General features: G+C 34.4%; 2 non-coding genes across 2 annotated transcripts; both read left to right on the forward strand.

Annotated features, from left to right (window-relative positions):
• Positions 1–3,989: 3,989 nt before the first annotated feature.
• LOC149777068 (U5 spliceosomal RNA) lies at positions 3,990–4,105 on the forward strand. The gene has a single exon (XR_016416342.1). It is a non-coding gene; the product is annotated as a U5 spliceosomal RNA (small nuclear RNA).
• A 6,144-nt stretch (positions 4,106–10,249) lies between these two features.
• Positions 10,250–10,365, forward strand: LOC149777069 (U5 spliceosomal RNA). The gene has a single exon (XR_016416343.1). It is a non-coding gene; the product is annotated as a U5 spliceosomal RNA (small nuclear RNA).
• Positions 10,366–21,300: the final 10,935 nt, after the last annotated feature.

Consider the following 21,300-nt stretch of genomic DNA (forward strand, 5'->3'; position numbering starts at 1 on the left):
TACATGGTCATCGCTTCACCTTTTTGAGTGTCAGTCTGTCATGTTTAATATTTTTCCCATACTTGCAACCTTAATGTTATTTTGAAATCACCATATCGAACACATTTTAAATTCATTTACCTACATCTTACTGTTTTCTAGAATCAAGTGAGACATGTTATATCTTTTCAGGTCTAACATTGTATCTGGAACAAAATGTTAGAGTTGGATCAGTTTGGAAGCTCTCCAGTAGTCCGGTGGTGATAGCAAGGTTTCATAAGGACATGTGAAGTGTACTGTCATAAGTGACCATGATTAGTTCATATCACCACACTGATATATAGCACCACAAAGACATGGCTTAGGTCTTCATGAGAGAGAATAACACCATTTTTCAGTAAGGTAGAGCCTCCCTAGAAACTGTATTTTCCTATCCCATTGTCACCTTTTGTAGTTATTGACATTGAAATGGAATGCATTTTTGCTATACAACATGGTAGTGGTCCCATCCGAACTTTAAATCTGAGTGCGCTATTACTTATACAAACAACTGCCTACGTACCTGACACAATATGTGGAACATAGCACCTGTCACTGTTTCTTTAGTGTCTACACCTATATGCATCTGGACAGGCATATTGCGGTTTGCTGCCAAAATCACTATGAGCTGTGTTGCTTCACTAACCCTGGGAAAAATGATATCACTTGTACAGACTTAAGCTACCATTTGTTTTAAATACCATGTATTAGTCAACTTTGCTGTCTAAAATTTGTCAAACTGAATTTTAAAACTTGTAGGAAAATTTATATTTTCAATAAAATGTAGTTTTTAAAATTTAAATGTTTATTTAAATTTCCTTTATCAATAATTTCAAATTGTAAACATATTCTCAGAGAGGCCTTGTACATTCAGGTTTTCATTGCATTGAAAAATTCTTATAATTAAGGAAGATATAGCAAATTAAGTTTTGGTTTCTCAAGAGCACTTGGACCAAAACTTGCACCCTGTGGAACACCAGCACTACACACTTTCTGAAAGGTGTCACGTGTCTTGTTTGTAATAAAATTCAAAAAGACTTCATGTATAAAATTGAAATAGGTGTGGCATGCAAATATAAAAGTTTGACTAAAATTGGCCATAACAAATTGGGCCTGTCAGGAATCAGGTCACAATTAGTACATCCAGTTCAGTACCAATAGATGTAGTTCAAGTCTATTTTTAGAATATTTCTTCCTCTCATTTTGGTGGTGACAGAAGAGTTATATTTATGCATTTTTTAGGGATTTAAGAAGTATTGAGAAACAAATGTAGAGAACATAGAGTAAAATTAATTGTGTTCTATGTCCTTATGGATCTGACCTTGTTCGATTTATTGACAAATGGAGTTTATCAGGAATATTATGTTCCCTGAATATTACTGGACCAGAAGTATGTTAGTTATCACGTCACTTTCTCGCATCATACCTTCTATTTTGTCCTCTTTATCTCACATGTATATGGTATGCATGTGTGTTTGGAAGTAAGTAACATTATCTTATGTTTATGAATTTAGCATTTGATGTGATCTTATTCAAATACATGTATGTAGATGCACGTTTGCTTTTTAGACCAACAAGTAGATCTCCGCCTTTTCTTCTTTTTTCTCCCCTGACATTACCGGTAGTGTCAGAAAAAAACAAAAGAAGCGATGATCTACTTGCTGGTCTAGTTTGCGTGGAATATGTATGCAAATGTATGTACAAGTATTATATTTGCATATGGTCATCCAAAGTGTATCAATTTAGCGTTCATATATATACCAATCATGTGCTGCAAAATGGCATTAAACCCAGTAAAACCAATCTGAATAATCAATCCGCTAATAAAAAGAGGCGTGATCTAACGATTGTGGACTATATGTATCAAAGTTTTGGAAATTAAGATCTGTTAAGTGTATATTTGAAACTCGTCTGCAGTAAAAACGCCCTGTGTATATACATGCACGAGTGTGTGTGTGTGTGTGTGTGTGTGTGTGTGTGTGTGTGTTTTGACTGAAAATCAAAGAACCGAAGGTACTGTAATATTAATTGCATTTGAAAGATGCAAGTTGTTTTTTTCTTGTTATTGTTGGAAAATGGCGTCAAACTCACAACATCACGCTGAATATGAGTAAACAGTGTGTGTGTGTGTGTGTGTGTGTGTGTCTAATATCAACGAACCTAAAGCACCATAAGCTTACGTCCATGTGCAAGTGGCAACATGGTTGGGGTTTTTTGTTTGTTTGTTGTGATCTGTTCATTATTTTTTTCTCTACCTATGAGCATGTGCCATGGTATATTTCATCTTCGAACTAATTCTAAGAAATTAATAAATTCTTTGGGAAAGGCTTATTACATCGGCTTTACAATTTCATTAATGATCAAAGCTGCTCAGATTTGCTCCTTGAGGCATCTAACGAAACCAAATTAAAGCAAAACAGACGAAATAACATTAAGGAAATTTTTTTGACTATGGCTGCCTAAAAATAATTCAAAAAGAACAAGCTTAAAACCATTCACATGTCACAGAGTACCAGCAAGTTTTAATATGCAACTTTGGAGGCCTCGTATTTCTAGCTACTTTTATGTATTTGTGATTGAAAATCTCTAACGAAATCTGAGTTGTTACTTACATAAACTTTGTATTACTATTATTTTTGATGGATAGTAACACCGGCTGCATTCATTTAAACTCAAAACATACAAATCTATGAAAACGGCATGACACGTTTCCGACAGAAAATAATTTTCAATGCTGGCGATGTATCACAGCAGGTGACATATCTTAAAAGAAATGAAGAATTTACACGTAAGTATTAAGGTTTTAAATGCTAATTTTAAACTACATGGAATTAAACGGGAACCCGGATGGCCGAGTGTTCTAAAGCGCTCGACTTTACCAATCACTGCCATCTCATCTCGATCCACGTGGTTCGGGTCTCGGGGTCGGTCTATGTGTGTATATGAGAAAGGTTGCCATTAGCCTCTCGTGAGTCGGTGGCTCTTCCCGAGGTTTTCTCCAGTTTCTTATGCCACTATTTATACTGGCCGCCATGTATAGCCTATCACGTGCTGAAAAATGGCGTTATTCCCACAACAACAACATGGGAATATGTTATGCGCCTTTTTCGCGAGTTGGATCTAACAGAGAAGCAGTTTTAGCAGTAGGAAGAGAAACTCATTGATGCTCATTTTACAAAGAGTTTTCAATTTAATTTTCCTGAAATCTATACCTCAAAAGCCGAAATCTAAGCTGCGTACCACTACCGAAACGAGAGAGGAAACAATGCTCTAAATATAGACTGGGACTACTTTTGTGGGTACTGATCCGGAAGTAATAATTGCGACTCAATTTCATTAACGGCAGCCTAAACATGTCTGAATCTTTACTTAACCATGTGTGGACCACCTATTGGAATTGTACCAAACGCAATAAAGACAGTTAATGGTCTAAGCTTGGTATAACATACCCTAGTTTGCTAGTACATATGCCAGGTTTAAGGTCTACATTGCTCTCCTCGGAGAAGACAGATGATATCCCAAACATCTGAAACATCCACACGTTGCATTAATCTAAAATGGAATTTTTTTTCTTCAAGTAAATTTTGATTTCCTATATGAATAAAACACCTGTTATTTTTTTCCAAATTAGTAATCTTTTCCTGATGTATAAATAGGTAGTTATAATCCATCTCGATAACTCGAACATCTAACGAATGTGGATTACATCCCTTTTACTGTCAAATTAACTCCCCCTGCCTTTTCCACGACAAGAAATATAGAAATATTAATTAGTATCCTTTCTACCAGTATAAAGAAAATAAATGGGTTTCACTGAAATTCAAAATAGCCAATAGCAAAATGACACTGTATATTGAAAACTATGACCCTTTTGGATCTTTGTAGACATAACCATTCCACTATCGTCTTTACAAAAGCATTTGGAAAGTTCAAACTATTTCTCTTCAAAATAAAGCGTGAAAGTATAATGATTACTCTGGTTTCTCTTCACATCGTATTAATCTTTCGCCTTTTACTAAAGATTACCGTGGAGAGGAACATTTAATGAGTCTATAGACCATTCTTTGAAGCCTCACTTTGGTGAGGTACCAATTCAATTAAAGTAAACCTCTAGTTCAAATTTAGCATTTTGTTCTCTTTTCTTCTAACCAGATCCAAATGGAAGATAGTAACCGATGATTATATAATCAGGTCTCAGTACTTCCAGTTCGGTACTCACAAAGGTAGTTCTAGTCTATTGTTAGAACATTTATTCCTCTCTCATTGTCATGGTGATAGAAGAGTTATATTTATGCGATTTTGATAGGGATTTAAAGGTCATTGTTTATTCTTGACAATATGAGCTCAGGTGTGGTTTTCCATGTGTATTTCGGCGATAGTGCATAGTCAGTAATAAGGCCATGGTGATGATCCGGAAGTGAAATATGTGTTCTGTTTACATACTGCTCTGTTGACAGTCCAGCCTCTCAAAAAAACCTTTGGCAAGAACTTCACCGTGAAGGTATTTTTAGATTAACATATGATTTGTACTGATTGTCACACAGTGGAAATGTCAGTCTCGAGAACCAAATGTAGAGAACATATAACAAAATTAATTGTGCTATGTCCTGTCAGTGCAGTATTTGAGTAAAGATTAAACTGGTATTAAATCTTTATTATTAATGAACGACACATGAAATTTCAATATGTTATGTATATTGACTTTGAAAAACAGTAGAATGAAATTAGAAATAAAAAGTTAAGTTTTATTTTGAAAAATTTAAATGAAATTTAAAAAGAAGTATAAAAAATTAAAACATTTACTCCAAAATATATAATATTTGTTGAAATGATATTAAATGATATCAGCATGTAAATATTCCTACACCATATATAAGTTCCAATGTTGGATATTTGTCAAATTTTGTCAGAGAAATATCTTTGTAAGTCAAAATGAGACCATCATTTAAAATACACGAAGACAAAATTCCAATTTGTATTGGTCATTCAAAGTATTTATTAGGGGTCCAAGCAGTTAATTTATGAGTTTATCATGGGGTCAATTCCTGAGTAACACATATCTGCTTGTATGGCCTTCAGTAATTTTTTACAAACATAGTTATAGGGTATTTAGTGAGAGGACAGAGATGAAAACTTTATACTAGAACCTAGTCAAGTTCTCTACTAAATCATTTTAAACTGTCCCAGAATGAAATACAGTTCAAAGGGATAAAATATACTTTCCCCATGTATATTACCCTTGGATGTAAGAAAACAGCAAAATAATATAAGCTGAACACAAAATGCATTCCATTGTATTGTTCAGTTTGGTTACGATATTGATTGGTGTAGTGCAGCATTGTGGCCTATATGATGTTATGGGAATGCTGATGATCCATCTTGCTTTATGCATTATTAATTACTAATAATATTTGTTAACTGACACTCTAAAGATTGCATAAGAAATATTCAAACAGATTATTTGAATTTAACTTTGTACAACTGATTTTGCGATAGCTACATATCCCACATGAACAAATATTCATATATTTTAGAATGTTTGGGATCAAACGTTCACATTCAGTACATCATATAGGCTGACATTGTACATATAGTGAATCTGTAAGGCCCATTTCTGGCTGTGTGCGCTGAAAATATCCCAAAATGTTATTTTCATCATGAGTAGGCCTATGTATGATAACATATTTCAATTTAGTACTATGACAGTGTGCAGTATTGTAGCATCAGCTGATATCTGATTCCATTGAATCATTGAGTTTAATAATTGGTAACCAACACTCTTAATGATAAATGTTGAAACAGATCATTTGAATTTTGTTTGCACATTTGATCTTAACAAGTACATTGTATATGTCCCACATATGTAAATGTCCATCCTGGTTTTCACGTTTTGGGGATCAGAATTTCACATTTAGTTGACGATATAGGATTTATTGGTATCTATAGTTGATCTGTGTGGCCACATTTTGCTGTATTCATCTGCAATATCCAAAATTGTTATTTCCCTCATGAATAAGATCGCTTATAGTCATATATTTTAATTTATTACATTGTCGCTTGACCTTCCTGTATACTGGTATGTACTAATGTTTGCACCAATGATCAAACCTCACCGCCCCAACATTGCCTTAAACTGTATGATACATAGTCTACCTGATTTGCTATTTAACCTGTAAATGGCTAAATATGCTTCTAGAAACCCCATATATTTTTAGGATGAATTTATCACTTTAATACATGGTCATCGCTTCACCTTTTTGAGTGTCAGTCTGTCATGTTTAATATTTTTCCCATACTTGCAACCTTAATGTTATTTTGAAATCACCATATCGAACACATTTTAAATTCATTTACCTACATCTTACTGTTTTCTAGAATCAAGTGAGACATGTTATATCTTTTCAGGTCTAACATTGTATCTGGAACAAAATGTTAGAGTTGGATCAGTTTGGAAGCTCTCCAGTAGTCCGGTGGTGATAGCAAGGTTTCATAAGGACATGTGAAGTGTACTGTCATAAGTGACCATGATTAGTTCATATCACCACACTGATATATAGCACCACAAAGACATGGCTTAGGTCTTCATGAGAGAGAATAACACCATTTTTCAGTAAGGTAGAGCCTCCCTAGAAACTGTATTTTCCTATCCCATTGTCACCTTTTGTAGTTATTGACATTGAAATGGAATGCATTTTTGCTATACAACATGGTAGTGGTCCCATCCGAACTTTAAATCTGAGTGCGCTATTACTTATACAAACAACTGCCTACGTACCTGACACAATATGTGGAACATAGCACCTGTCACTGTTTCTTTAGTGTCTACACCTATATGCATCTGGACAGGCATATTGCGGTTTGCTGCCAAAATCACTATGAGCTGTGTTGCTTCACTAACCCTGGGAAAAATGATATCACTTGTACAGACTTAAGCTACCATTTGTTTTAAATACCATGTATTAGTCAACTTTGCTGTCTAAAATTTGTCAAACTGAATTTTAAAACTTGTAGGAAAATTTATATTTTCAATAAAATGTAGTTTTTAAAATTTAAATGTTTATTTAAATTTCCTTTATCAATAATTTCAAATTGTAAACATATTCTCAGAGAGGCCTTGTACATTCAGGTTTTCATTGCATTGAAAAATTCTTATAATTAAGGAAGATATAGCAAATTAAGTTTTGGTTTCTCAAGAGCACTTGGACCAAAACTTGCACCCTGTGGAACACCAGCACTACACACTTTCTGAAAGGTGTCACGTGTCTTGTTTGTAATAAAATTCAAAAAGACTTCATGTATAAAATTGAAATAGGTGTGGCATGCAAATATAAAAGTTTGACTAAAATTGGCCATAACAAATTGGGCCTGTCAGGAATCAGGTCACAATTAGTACATCCAGTTCAGTACCAATAGATGTAGTTCAAGTCTATTTTTAGAATATTTCTTCCTCTCATTTTGGTGGTGACAGAAGAGTTATATTTATGCATTTTTTAGGGATTTAAGAAGTATTGAGAAACAAATGTAGAGAACATAGAGTAAAATTAATTGTGTTCTATGTCCTTATGGATCTGACCTTGTTCGATTTATTGACAAATGGAGTTTATCAGGAATATTATGTTCCCTGAATATTACTGGACCAGAAGTATGTTAGTTATCACGTCACTTTCTCGCATCATACCTTCTATTTTGTCCTCTTTATCTCACATGTATATGGTATGCATGTGTGTTTGGAAGTAAGTAACATTATCTTATGTTTATGAATTTAGCATTTGATGTGATCTTATTCAAATACATGTATGTAGATGCACGTTTGCTTTTTAGACCAACAAGTAGATCTCCGCCTTTTCTTCTTTTTTCTCCCCTGACATTACCGGTAGTGTCAGAAAAAAACAAAAGAAGCGATGATCTACTTGCTGGTCTAGTTTGCGTGGAATATGTATGCAAATGTATGTACAAGTATTATATTTGCATATGGTCATCCAAAGTGTATCAATTTAGCGTTCATATATATACCAATCATGTGCTGCAAAATGGCATTAAACCCAGTAAAACCAATCTGAATAATCAATCCGCTAATAAAAAGAGGCGTGATCTAACGATTGTGGACTATATGTATCAAAGTTTTGGAAATTAAGATCTGTTAAGTGTATATTTGAAACTCGTCTGCAGTAAAAACGCCCTGTGTATATACATGCACGAGTGTGTGTGTGTGTGTGTGTGTGTGTGTGTGTGTGTGTGTGTGTGTGTTTTGACTGAAAATCAAAGAACCGAAGGTACTGTAATATTAATTGCATTTGAAAGATGCAAGTTGTTTTTTTCTTGTTATTGTTGGAAAATGGCGTCAAACTCACAACATCACGCTGAATATGAGTAAACAGTGTGTGTGTGTGTGTGTGTGTGTGTTTCTAATATCAACGAACCTAAAGCACCATAAGCTTACGTCCATGTGCAAGTGGCAACATGGTTGGGGTTTTTTGTTTGTTTGTTGTGATCTGTTCATTATTTTGTTCTCTACCTATGAGCATGTGCCATGGTATATTTCATCTTCGAACTAATTCTAAGAAATTAATAAATTCTTTGGGAAAGGCTTATTACATCGGCTTTACAATTTCATTAATGATCAAAGCTGCTCAGATTTGCTCCTTGAGGCATCTAACGAAACCAAATTAAAGCAAAACAGACGAAATAACATTAAGGAAATTTTTTTGACTATGGCTGCCTAAAAATAATTCAAAAAGAACAATCTTAAAACCATTCACATGTCACAGAGTACCAGCAAGTTTTAATATGCAACTTTGGAGGCCTCGTATTTCTAGCTACTTTTATGTATTTGTGATTGAAAATCTCTAACGAAATCTGAGTTGTTACTTACATAAACTTTGTATTACTATTATTTTTGATGGATAGTAACACCGGCTGCATTCATTTAAACTCAAAACATACAAATCTATGAAAACGGCATGACACGTTTCCGACAGAAAATAATTTTCAATGCTGGCGATGTATCACAGCAGGTGACATATCTTAAAAGAAATGAAGAATTTACACGTAAGTATTAAGGTTTTAAATGCTAATTTTAAACTACATGGAATTAAACGGGAACCCGGATGGCCGAGTGTTCTAAAGCGCTCGACTTTACCAATCACTGCCATCTCATCTCGATCCACGTGGTTCGGGTCTCGGGGTCGGTCTATGTGTGTATATGAGAAAGGTTGCCATTAGCCTCTCGTGAGTCGGTGGCTCTTCCCGAGGTTTTCTCCAGTTTCTTATGCCACTATTTATACTGGCCGCCATGTATAGCCTATCACGTGCTGAAAAATGGCGTTATTCCCACAACAACAACATGGGAATATGTTATGCGCCTTTTTCGCGAGTTGGATCTAACAGAGAAGCAGTTTTAGCAGTAGGAAGAGAAACTCATTGATGCTCATTTTACAAAGAGTTTTCAATTTAATTTTCCTGAAATCTATACCTCAAAAGCCGAAATCTAAGCTGCGTACCACTACCGAAACGAGAGAGGAAACAATGCTCTAAATATAGACTGGGACTACTTTTGTGGGTACTGATCCGGAAGTAATAATTGCGACTCAATTTCATTAACGGCAGCCTAAACATGTCTGAATCTTTACTTAACCATGTGTGGACCACCTATTGGAATTGTACCAAACGCAATAAAGACAGTTAATGGTCTAAGCTTGGTATAACATACCCTAGTTTGCTAGTACATATGCCAGGTTTAAGGTCTACATTGCTCTCCTCGGAGAAGACAGATGATATCCCAAACATCTGAAACATCCACACGTTGCATTAATCTAAAATGGAATTTTTTTTCTTCAAGTAAATTTTGATTTCCTATATGAATAAAACACCTGTTATTTTTTTCCAAATTAGTAATCTTTTCCTGATGTATAAATAGGTAGTTATAATCCATCTCGATAACTCGAACATCTAACGAATGTGGATTACATCCCTTTTACTGTCAAATTAACTCCCCCTGCCTTTTCCACGACAAGAAATATAGAAATATTAATTAGTATCCTTTCTACCAGTATAAAGAAAATAAATGGGTTTCACTGAAATTCAAAATAGCCAATAGCAAAATGACACTGTATATTGAAAACTATGACCCTTTTGGATCTTTGTAGACATAACCATTCCACTATCGTCTTTACAAAAGCATTTGGAAAGTTCAAACTATTTCTCTTCAAAATAAAGCGTGAAAGTATAATGATTACTCTGGTTTCTCTTCACATCGTATTAATCTTTCGCCTTTTACTAAAGATTACCGTGGAGAGGAACATTTAATGAGTCTATAGACCATTCTTTGAAGCCTCACTTTGGTGAGGTACCAATTCAATTAAAGTAAACCTCTAATTCAAATTTAGCATTTTGTTCTCTTTTCTTCTAACCAGATCCAAATGGAAGATAGTAACCGATGATTATATAATCAGGTCTCAGTACTTCCAGTTCGGTACTCACAAAGGTAGTTCTAGTCTATTGTTAGAACATTTATTCCTCTCTCATTGTCATGGTGATAGAAGAGTTATATTTATGCGATTTTGATAGGGATTTAAAGGTCATTGTTTATTCTTGAGAATATGAGCTCAGGTGTGGTTTTCCATGTGTATTTCGGCGATAGTGCATAGTCAGTAATAAGGCCATGGTGATGATCCGGAAGTGAAATATGTGTTCTGTTTACATACTGCTCTGTTGACAGTCCAGCCTCTCAAAAAAACCTTTGGCAAGAACTTCACCGTGAAGGTATTTTTAGATTAACATATGATTTGTACTGATTGTCACACAGTGGAAATGTCAGTCTCGAGAACCAAATGTAGAGAACATATAACAAAATTAATTGTGCTATGTCCTGTCAGTGCAGTATTTGAGTAAAGATTAAACTGGTATTAAATCTTTATTATTAATGAACGACACATGAAATTTCAATATGTTATGTATATTGACTTTGAAAAACAGTAGAATGAAATTAGAAATAAAAAGTTAAGTTTTATTTTGAAAAATTTAAATGAAATTTAAAAAGAAGTATAAAAAATTAAAACATTTACTCCAAAATATATAATATTTGTTGAAATGATATTAAATGATATCAGCATGTAAATATTCCTACACCATATATAAGTTCCAATGTTGGATATTTGTCAAATTTTGTCAGAGAAAATATCTTTGTAAGTCAAAATGAGACCATCATTTAAAATACACGAAGACAAAATTCCAATTTGTATTGGTCATTCAAAGTATTTATTAGGGGTCCAAGCAGTTAATTTATGTGTTTATCATGGGGTCACTTCCTGAGTAACACATATCTGCTTGTATGGCCTTCAGTAATTTTTTACAAACATAGTTATAGGGTATTTAGTGAGAGGACAGAGATGAAAACTTTATACTAGAACCTAGTCAAGTTCTCTACTAAATCATTTTAAACTGTCCCAGAATGAAATACAGTTCAAAGGGATAAAATATACTTTCCCCATGTATATTACCCTTGGATGTAAGAAAACAGCAAAATAATATAAGCTGAACACAAAATGCATTCCATTGTATTGTTCAGTTTGGTTACGATATTGATTGGTGTAGTGCAGCATTGTGGCCTATATGATGTTATGGGAATGCTGATGATCCATCTTGCTTTATGCATTATTAATTACTAATAATATTTGTTAACTGACACTCTAAAGATTGCATAAGAAATATTCAAACAGATTATTTGAATTTAACTTTGTACAACTGATTTTGCGATAGCTACATATCCCACATGAACAAATATTCATATATTTTAGAATGTTTGGGATCAAACGTTCACATTCAGTACATCATATAGGCTGACATTGTACATATAGTGAATCTGTAAGGCCCATTTCTGGCTGTGTGCGCTGAAAATATCCCAAAATGTTATTTTCATCATGAGTAGGCCTATGTATGATAACATATTTCAATTTAGTACTATGACAGTGTGCAGTATTGTAGCATCAGCTGATATCTGATTCCATTGAATCATTGAGTTTAATAATTGGTAACCAACACTCTTAATGATAAATGTTGAAACAGATCATTTGAATTTTGTTTGCACATTTGATCTTAACAAGTACATTGTATATGTCCCACATATGTAAATGTCCATCCTGGTTTTCACGTTTTGGGGATCAGAATTTCACATTTAGTTGACGATATAGGATTTATTGGTATCTATAGTTGATCTGTGTGGCCACATTTTGCTGTATTCATCTGCAATATCCAAAATTGTTATTTCCCTCATGAATAAGATCGCTTATAGTCATATATTTTAATTTATTACATTGTCGCTTGACCTTCCTGTATACTGGTATGTACTAATGTTTGCACCAATGATCAAACCTCACCGCCCCAACATTGCCTTAAACTGTATGATACATAGTCTACCTGATTTGCTATTTAACCTGTAAATGGCTAAATATGCTTCTAGAAACCCCATATATTTTTAGGATGAATTTATCACTTTAATACATGGTCATCGCTTCACCTTTTTGAGTGTCAGTCTGTCATGTTTAATATTTTTCCCATGCTTGCAACCTTAATGTTATTTTGAAATCACCATATCGAACACATTTTAAATTCATTTACCTACATCTTACTGTTTTCTAGAATCAAGTGAGACATGTTATATCTTTTCAGGTCTAACATTGTATCTGGAACAAAATGTTAGAGTTGGATCAGTTTGGAAGCTCTCCAGTAGTCCGGTGGTGATAGCAAGGTTTCATAAGGACATGTGAAGTGTACTGTCATAAGTGACCATGATTAGTTCATATCACCACACTGATATATAGCACCACAAAGACATGGCTTAGGTCTTCATGAGAGAGAATAACACCATTTTTCAGTAAGGTAGAGCCTCCCTAGAAACTGTATTTTCCTATCCCATTGTCACCTTTTGTAGTTATTGACATTGAAATGGAATGCATTTTTGCTATACAACATGGTAGTGGTCCCATCCGAACTTTAAATCTGAGTGCGCTATTACTTATACAAACAACTGCCTACGTACCTGACACAATATGTGGAACATAGCACCTGTCACTGTTTCTTTAGTGTCTACACCTATATGCATCTGGACAGGCATATTGCGGTTTGCTGCCAAAATCACTATGAGCGGTGTTGCTTCACTAACCCTGGGAAAAATGATATCACTTGTACAGACTTAAGCTACCATTTGTTTTAAATACCATGTATTAGTCAACTTTGCTGTCTAAAATTTGTCAAACTGAATTTTAAAACTTGTAGGAAAATTTATATTTTCAATAAAATGTAGTTTTTAAAATTTAAATGTTTATTTAAATTTCCTTTATCAATAATTTCAAATTGTAAACATATTCTCAGAGAGGCCTTGTACATTCAGGTTTTCATTGCATTGAAAAATTCTTATAATTAAGGAAGATATAGCAAATTAAGTTTTGGTTTCTCAAGAGCACTTGGACCAAAACTTGCACCCTGTGGAACACCAGCACTACACACTTTCTGAAAGGTGTCACGTGTCTTGTTTGTAATAAAATTCAAAAAGACTTCATGTATAAAATTGAAATAGGTGTGGCATGCAAATATAAAAGTTTGACTAAAATTGGCCATAACAAATTGGGCCTGTCAGGAATCAGGTCACAATTAGTACATCCAGTTCAGTACCAATAGATGTAGTTCAAGTCTATTTTTAGAATATTTCTTCCTCTCATTTTGGTGGTGACAGAAGAGTTATATTTATGCATTTTTTAGGGATTTAAGAAGTATTGAGAAACAAATGTAGAGAACATAGAGTAAAATTAATTGTGTTCTATGTCCTTATGGATCTGACCTTGTTCGATTTATTGACAAATGGAGTTTATCAGGAATATTATGTTCCCTGAATATTACTGGACCAGAAGTATGTTAGTTATCACGTCACTTTCTCGCATCATACCTTCTATTTTGTCCTCTTTATCTCACATGTATATGGTATGCATGTGTGTTTGGAAGTAAGTAACATTATCTTATGTTTATGAATTTAGCATTTGATGTGATCTTATTCAAATACATGTATGTAGATGCACGTTTGCTTTTTAGACCAACAAGTAGATCTCCGCCTTTTCTTCTTTTTTCTCCCCTGACATTACCGGTAGTGTCAGAAAAAAACAAAAGAAGCGATGATCTACTTGCTGGTCTAGTTTGCGTGGAATATGTATGCAAATGTATGTACAAGTATTATATTTGCATATGGTCATCCAAAGTGTATCAATTTAGCGTTCATATATATACCAATCATGTGCTGCAAAATGGCATTAAACCCAGTAAAACCAATCTGAATAATCAATCCGCTAATAAAAAGAGGCGTGATCTAACGATTGTGGACTATATGTATCAAAGTTTTGGAAATTAAGATCTGTTAAGTGTATATTTGAAACTCGTCTGCAGTAAAAACGCCCTGTGTATATACATGCACGAGTGTGTGTGTGTGTGTGTGTGTGTGTGTGTGTGTGTGTGTGTGTGTGTGTGTGTGTTTTGACTGAAAATCAAAGAACCGAAGGTACTGTAATATTTATTGCATTTGAAAGATGCAAGTTGTTTTTTTCTTGTTATTGTTGGAAAATGGCGTCAAACTCACAACATCACGCTGAATATGAGTAAACAGTGTGTGTGTGTGTGTGTGTGTGTGTTTCTAATATCAACGAACCTAAAGCACCATAAGCTTACGTCCATGTGCAAGTGGCAACATGGTTGGGGTTTTTTGTTTGTTTGTTGTGATCTGTTCATTATTTTTTTCTCTACCTATGAGCATGTGCCATGGTATATTTCATCTTCGAACTAATTCTAAGAAATTAATAAATTCTTTGGGAAAGGCTTATTACATCGGCTTTACAATTTCATTAATGATCAAAGCTGCTCAGATTTGCTCCTTGAGGCATCTAACGAAACCAAATTAAAGCAAAACAGACGAAATAACATTAAGGAAATTTTTTTGACTATGGCTGCCTAAAAATAATTCAAAAAGAACAATCTTAAAACCATTCACATGTCACAGAGTACCAGCAAGTTTTAATATGCAACTTTGGAGGCCTCGTATTTCTAGCTACTTTTATGTATTTGTGATTGAAAATCTCTAACGAAATCTGAGTTGTTACTTACATAAACTTTGTATTACTATTATTTTTGATGGATAGTAACACCGGCTGCATTCATTTAAACTCAAAACATACAAATCTATGAAAACGGCATGACACGTTTCCGACAGAAAATAATTTTCAATGCTGGCGATGTATCACAGCAGGTGACATATCTTAAAAGAAATGAAGAATTTACACGTAAGTATTAAGGTTTTAAATGCTAATTTTAAACTACATGGAATTAAACGGGAACCCGGATGGCCGAGTGTTCTAAAGCGCTCGACTTTACCAATCACTGCCATCTCATCTCGATCCACGTGGTTCGGGTCTCGGGGTCGGTCTATGTGTGTATATGAGAAAGGTTGCCATTAGCCTCTCGTGAGTCGGTGGCTCTTCCCGAGGTTTTCTCCAGTTTCTTATGCCACTATTTATACTGGCCGCCATGTATAGCCTATCACGTGCTGAAAAATGGCGTTATTCCCACAACAACAACATGGGAATATGTTATGCGCCTTTTTCGCGAGTTGGATCTAACAGAGAAGCAGTTTTAGCAGTAGGAAGAGAAACTCATTGATGCTCATTTTACAAAGAGTTTTCAATTTAATTTTCCTGAAATCTATACCTCAAAAGCCGAAATCTAAGCTGCGTACCACTACCGAAACGAGAGAGGAAACAATGCTCTAAATATAGACTGGGACTACTTTTGTGGGTACTGATCCGGAAGTAATAATTGCGACTCAATTTCATTAACGGCAGCCTAAACATGTCTGAATCTTTACTTAACCATGTGTGGACCACCTATTGGAATTGTACCAAACGCAATAAAGACAGTTAATGGTCTAAGCTTGGTATAACATACCCTAGTTTGCTAGTACATATGCCAGGTTTAAGGTCTACATTGCTCTCCTCGGAGAAGACAGATGATATCCCAAACATCTGAAACATCCACACGTTGCATTAATCTAAAATGGAATTTTTTTTCTTCAAGTAAATTTTGATTTCCTATATGAATAAAACACCTGTTATTTTTTTCCAAATTAGTAATCTTTTCCTGATGTATAAATAGGTAGTTATAATCCATCTCGATAACTCGAACATCTAACGAATGTGGATTACATCCCTTTTACTGTCAAATTAACTCCCCCTGCCTTTTCCACGACAAGAAATATAGAAATATTAATTAGTATCCTTTCTACCAGTATAAAGAAAATAAATGGGTTTCACTGAAATTCAAAATAGCCAATAGCAAAATGACACTGTATATTGAAAACTATGACCCTTTTGGATCTTTGTAGACATAACCATTCCACTATCGTCTTTACAAAAGCATTTGGAAAGTTCAAACTATTTCTCTTCAAAATAAAGCGTGAAAGTATAATGATTACTCTGGTTTCTCTTCACATCGTATTAATCTTTCGCCTTTTACTAAAAATCTTATATGATGAGATAATTCAATACATAAATAATATCGTGCAAATTAGAAACGATAAAATATGGACTACCAAGCCATCCGAATAACATCCAACATGTACAAAGAACTAACACATACACACACGCATACATTAAAACAGTAGGCAGAAGGGGCAGCGGGCATAACTCTATTAAAGAGTTTATCCCAACGGAAACCCAAAACCCCATTCTACGATCACAAACTAACCATAATCAGGACTGTCTACCATTATATGTAAAATTCACCACCAAAACCATTCAACCAATTACGAAATTAAACAACACAGAAACAGTACACAGAGGAGGCGGTAGGCAAAAACCCTATTAAGGAGTTTATCCCAATGGAAACCCATCATCTCCAGCTGTGACTGTCTTATTTTGTGCAGATCCAATCCCTCCACCTATACATGTACGGTAAACCTGGCCATACTACAAAAACAACTATTTCATCCCGACTAGCGAATATAGCTATAGGCATATAACAGAAACAGATGTGAGGGCTAGAGAATTAACTCTCTTCAAGAGTTTATCCCAAGGGAATCTTAGTCAACACATCTGTAACTGATACCCCCTCCCCCCAAACACAAAATAAACAAAGACCCACCAGAATATGCAACGCTCGCTAAACAGATATGGCCTGCTGGATAAAGTCGAGGAAAGAGACTGTCTAAATAGAGTCCATGAAGGTCCTGTCTGTACAAAATCCCACCGAAAACAACAATACAATAACCTAACCAGCCCACACACATCATTTCTATCTATAGGAACCCAACAATAAGCAGATAAGTATGCACAACAACAAAGTAAACTGCGTACATGCATACACAAACACACAAATCCACACAAAATAAAAATAAAACATAAATAAAAAGTCAAATTTTTAAAAAAAAATACATCTATTTTCATTTTTATATATAAGAAAATCAAACAAAAAAGGAAGAAATTATAACTAAATATGTTTAACCTCCTAAACAATACATCATATAATGAACCTGAATCCAAACTATCCCAGTAAAATCCTTTCTAGCTGATGTTCACACGAATCTTGGAACAATGACTACCAATGATTAATTACACCCCAGCCGGGATATCAATCAAACAATTCTCCAAGTACAGATAGACCTACACCACAGGGACTAAAACCAAGACTACCGTGCCACTACTGAAAACTAGATAGTTAACCCAAAACTCTTAAGATATGATCTAGATATTGCCAGTCTATACACAAAATCAAATGCAGTTACAACACAACACACACAAACAGCACCACACCGGACTTTAATGACTATGGCAAGTCACTCAAAAATAATAACGATAACGAAATGGGGATGGGAACGGAAACTTTTACCCTGAACTTTCGTAAAGGGAAAACGAGTACGATCCTAAGTTTCATGCATGTCGGGTTCAAGGCAAGAAAACAATCACGAGCACTAGTGTTTGCAAGTATTGACCTGAGAATGGAAACCGACCTGCCTACCGAGTTGGAACGCAGTACAACTCAGAACCCGCATGCAGGGACAACTCGAGATATATGGCGAAACGAAACAAAGATCAACCCTGACGAAAAAAAGAGATAAATAAATTAATTAAAAAAAAAAAAAAAAAAAAAAAAAAATACAAATAAAATAAAAAAAAATAATAAAATTAAAACTTTTATATAAAACGAAATGAATACAAAAAAAGCAATATCACATGGAATCTACATATGGGAGGACGGGGGATACAAAAATCACAAACCATGACTTTTAGAAACGAAAAACAGGGTGACACCTCCAACTCTTTACCAGCATCTGCTGGAACGGAGTCATGGGGTGCCAACATAAGTTACTAAAGATTACCGTGGAGAGGAACATTTAATGAGTCTATAGACCATTCTTTGAAGCCTCACTTTGGTGAAGTACCAATTCAATTAAAGTAAACCTCTAGTTCAAATTTAGCATTTTGTTCTCTTTTCTTCTAACCAGATCCAAATGGAAGATAGTAACCGATGATTATATAATCAGGTCTCAGTACTTCCAGTTCGGTACTCACAAAGGTAGTTCTAGTCTATTGTTAGAACATTTATTCCTCTCTCATTGTCATGGTGATAGAAGAGTTATATTTATGCGATTTTGATAGGGATTTAAAGGTCATTGTTTATTCTTGAGAATATGAGCTCAGGTGTGGTTTTCCATGTGTATTTCGGCGATAGTGCATAGTCAGTAATAAGGCCATGGTGATGATCCGGAAGTGAAATATGTGTTCTGTTTACATACTGCTCTGTTGACAGTCCAGCCTCTCAAAAAAACCTTTGGCAAGAACTTCACCGTGAAGGTATTTTTAGATTAACATATGATTTGTACTGATTGTCACACAGTGGAAATGTCAGTCTCGAGAACCAAATGTAGAGAACATATAACAAAATTAATTGTGCTATGTCCTGTCAGTGCAGTATTTGAGTAAAGATTAAACTGGTATTAAATCTTTATTATTAATGAACGACACATGAAATTTCAATATGTTATGTATATTGACTTTGAAAAACAGTAGAATGAAATTAGAAATAAAAAGTTAAGTTTTATTTTGAAAAATTTAAATGAAATTTAAAAAGAAGTATAAAAAATTAAAACATTTACTCCAAAATATATAATATTTGTTGAAATGATATTAAATGATATCAGCATGTAAATATTCCTACACCATATATAAGTTCCAATGTTGGATATTTGTCAAATTTTGTCAGAGAAATATCTTTGTAAGTCAAAATGAGACCATCATTTAAAATACACGAAGACAAAATTCCAATTTGTATTGGTCATTCAAAGTATTTATTAGGGGTCCAAGCAGTTAATTTATGAGTTTATCATGGGGTCAATTCCTGAGTAACACATATCTGCTTGTATGGCCTTCAGTAATTTTTTACAAACATAGTTATAGGGTATTTAGTGAGAGGACAGAGATGAAAACTTTATACTAGAACCTAGTCAAGTTCTCTACTAAATCATTTTAAACTGTCCCAGAATGAAATACAGTTCAAAGGGATAAAATATACTTTCCCCATGTATATTACCCTTGGATGTAAGAAAACAGCAAAATAATATAAGCTGAACACAAAATGCATTCCATTGTATTGTTCAGTTTGGTTACGATATTGATTGGTGTAGTGCAGCATTGTGGCCTATATGATGTTATGGGAATGCTGATGATCCATCTTGCTTTATGCATTATTAATTACTAATAATATTTGTTAACTGACACTCTAAAGATTGCATAAGAAATATTCAAACAGATTATTTGAATTTAACTTTGTACAACTGATTTTGCGATAGCTACATATCCCACATGAACAAATATTCATATATTTTAGAATGTTTGGGATCAAACGTTCACATTCAGTACATCATATAGGCTGACATTGTACATATAGTGAATCTGTAAGGCCCATTTCTGGCTGTGTGCGCTGAAAATATCCCAAAATGTTATTTTCATCATGAGTAGGCCTATGTATGATAACATATTTCAATTTAGTACTATGACAGTGTGCAGTATTGTAGCATCAGCTGATATCTGATTCCATTGAATCATTGAGTTTAATAATTGGTAACCAACACTCTTAATGATAAATGTTGAAACAGATCATTTGAATTTTGTTTGCACATTTGATCTTAACAAGTACATTGTATATGTCCCACATATGTAAATGTCCATCCTGGTTTTCACGTTTTGGGGATCAGAATTTCACATTTAGTTGACGATATAGGATTTATTGGTATCTATAGTTGATCTGTGTGGCCACATTTTGCTGTATTCATCTGCAATATCCAAAATTGTTATTTCCCTCATGAATAAGATCGCTTATAGTCATATATTTTAATTTATTACATTGTCGCTTGACCTTCCTGTATACTGGTATGTACTAATGTTTGCACCAATGATCAAACCTCACCGCCCCAACATTGCCTTAAACTGTATGATACATAGTCTACCTGATTTGCTATTTAACCTGTAAATGGCTAAATATGCTTCTAGAAACCCCATATATTTTTAGGATGAATTTATCACTTTAATACATGGTCATCGCTTCACCTTTTTGAGTGTCAGTCTGTCATGTTTAATATTTTTCCCATACTTGCAACCTTAATGTTATTTTGAAATCACCATATCGAACACATTTTAAATTCATTTACCTACATCTTACTGTTTTCTAGAATCAAGTGAGACATGTTATATCTTTTCAGGTCTAACATTGTATCTGGAACAAAATGTTAGAGTTGGATCAGTTTGGAAGCTCTCCAGTAGTCCGGTGGTGATAGCAAGGTTTCATAAGGACATGTGAAGTGTACTGTCATAAGTGACCATGATTAGTTCATATCACCACACTGATATATAGCACCACAAAGACATGGCTTAGGTCTTCATGAGAGAGAATAACACCATTTTTCAGTAAGGTAGAGCCTCCCTAGAAACTGTATTTTCCTATCCCATTGTCACCTTTTGTAGTTATTGACATTGAAATGGAATGCATTTTTGCTATACAACATGGTAGTGGTCCCATCCGAACTTTAAATCTGAGTGCGCTATTACTTATACAAACAACTGCCTACGTACCTGACACAATATGTGGAACATAGCACCTGTCACTGTTTCTTTAGTGTCTACACCTATATGCATCTGGACAGGCATATTGCGGTTTGCTGCCAAAATCACTATGAGCTGTGTTGCTTCACTAACCCTG

This window comes from Sinohyriopsis cumingii, chromosome 18, assembly GCF_028554795.1.
Source record: "Sinohyriopsis cumingii isolate HCF-2022 chromosome 18, ASM2855479v2, whole genome shotgun sequence".
NCBI lineage: Eukaryota > Metazoa > Mollusca > Bivalvia > Unionida > Unionidae > Sinohyriopsis > Sinohyriopsis cumingii.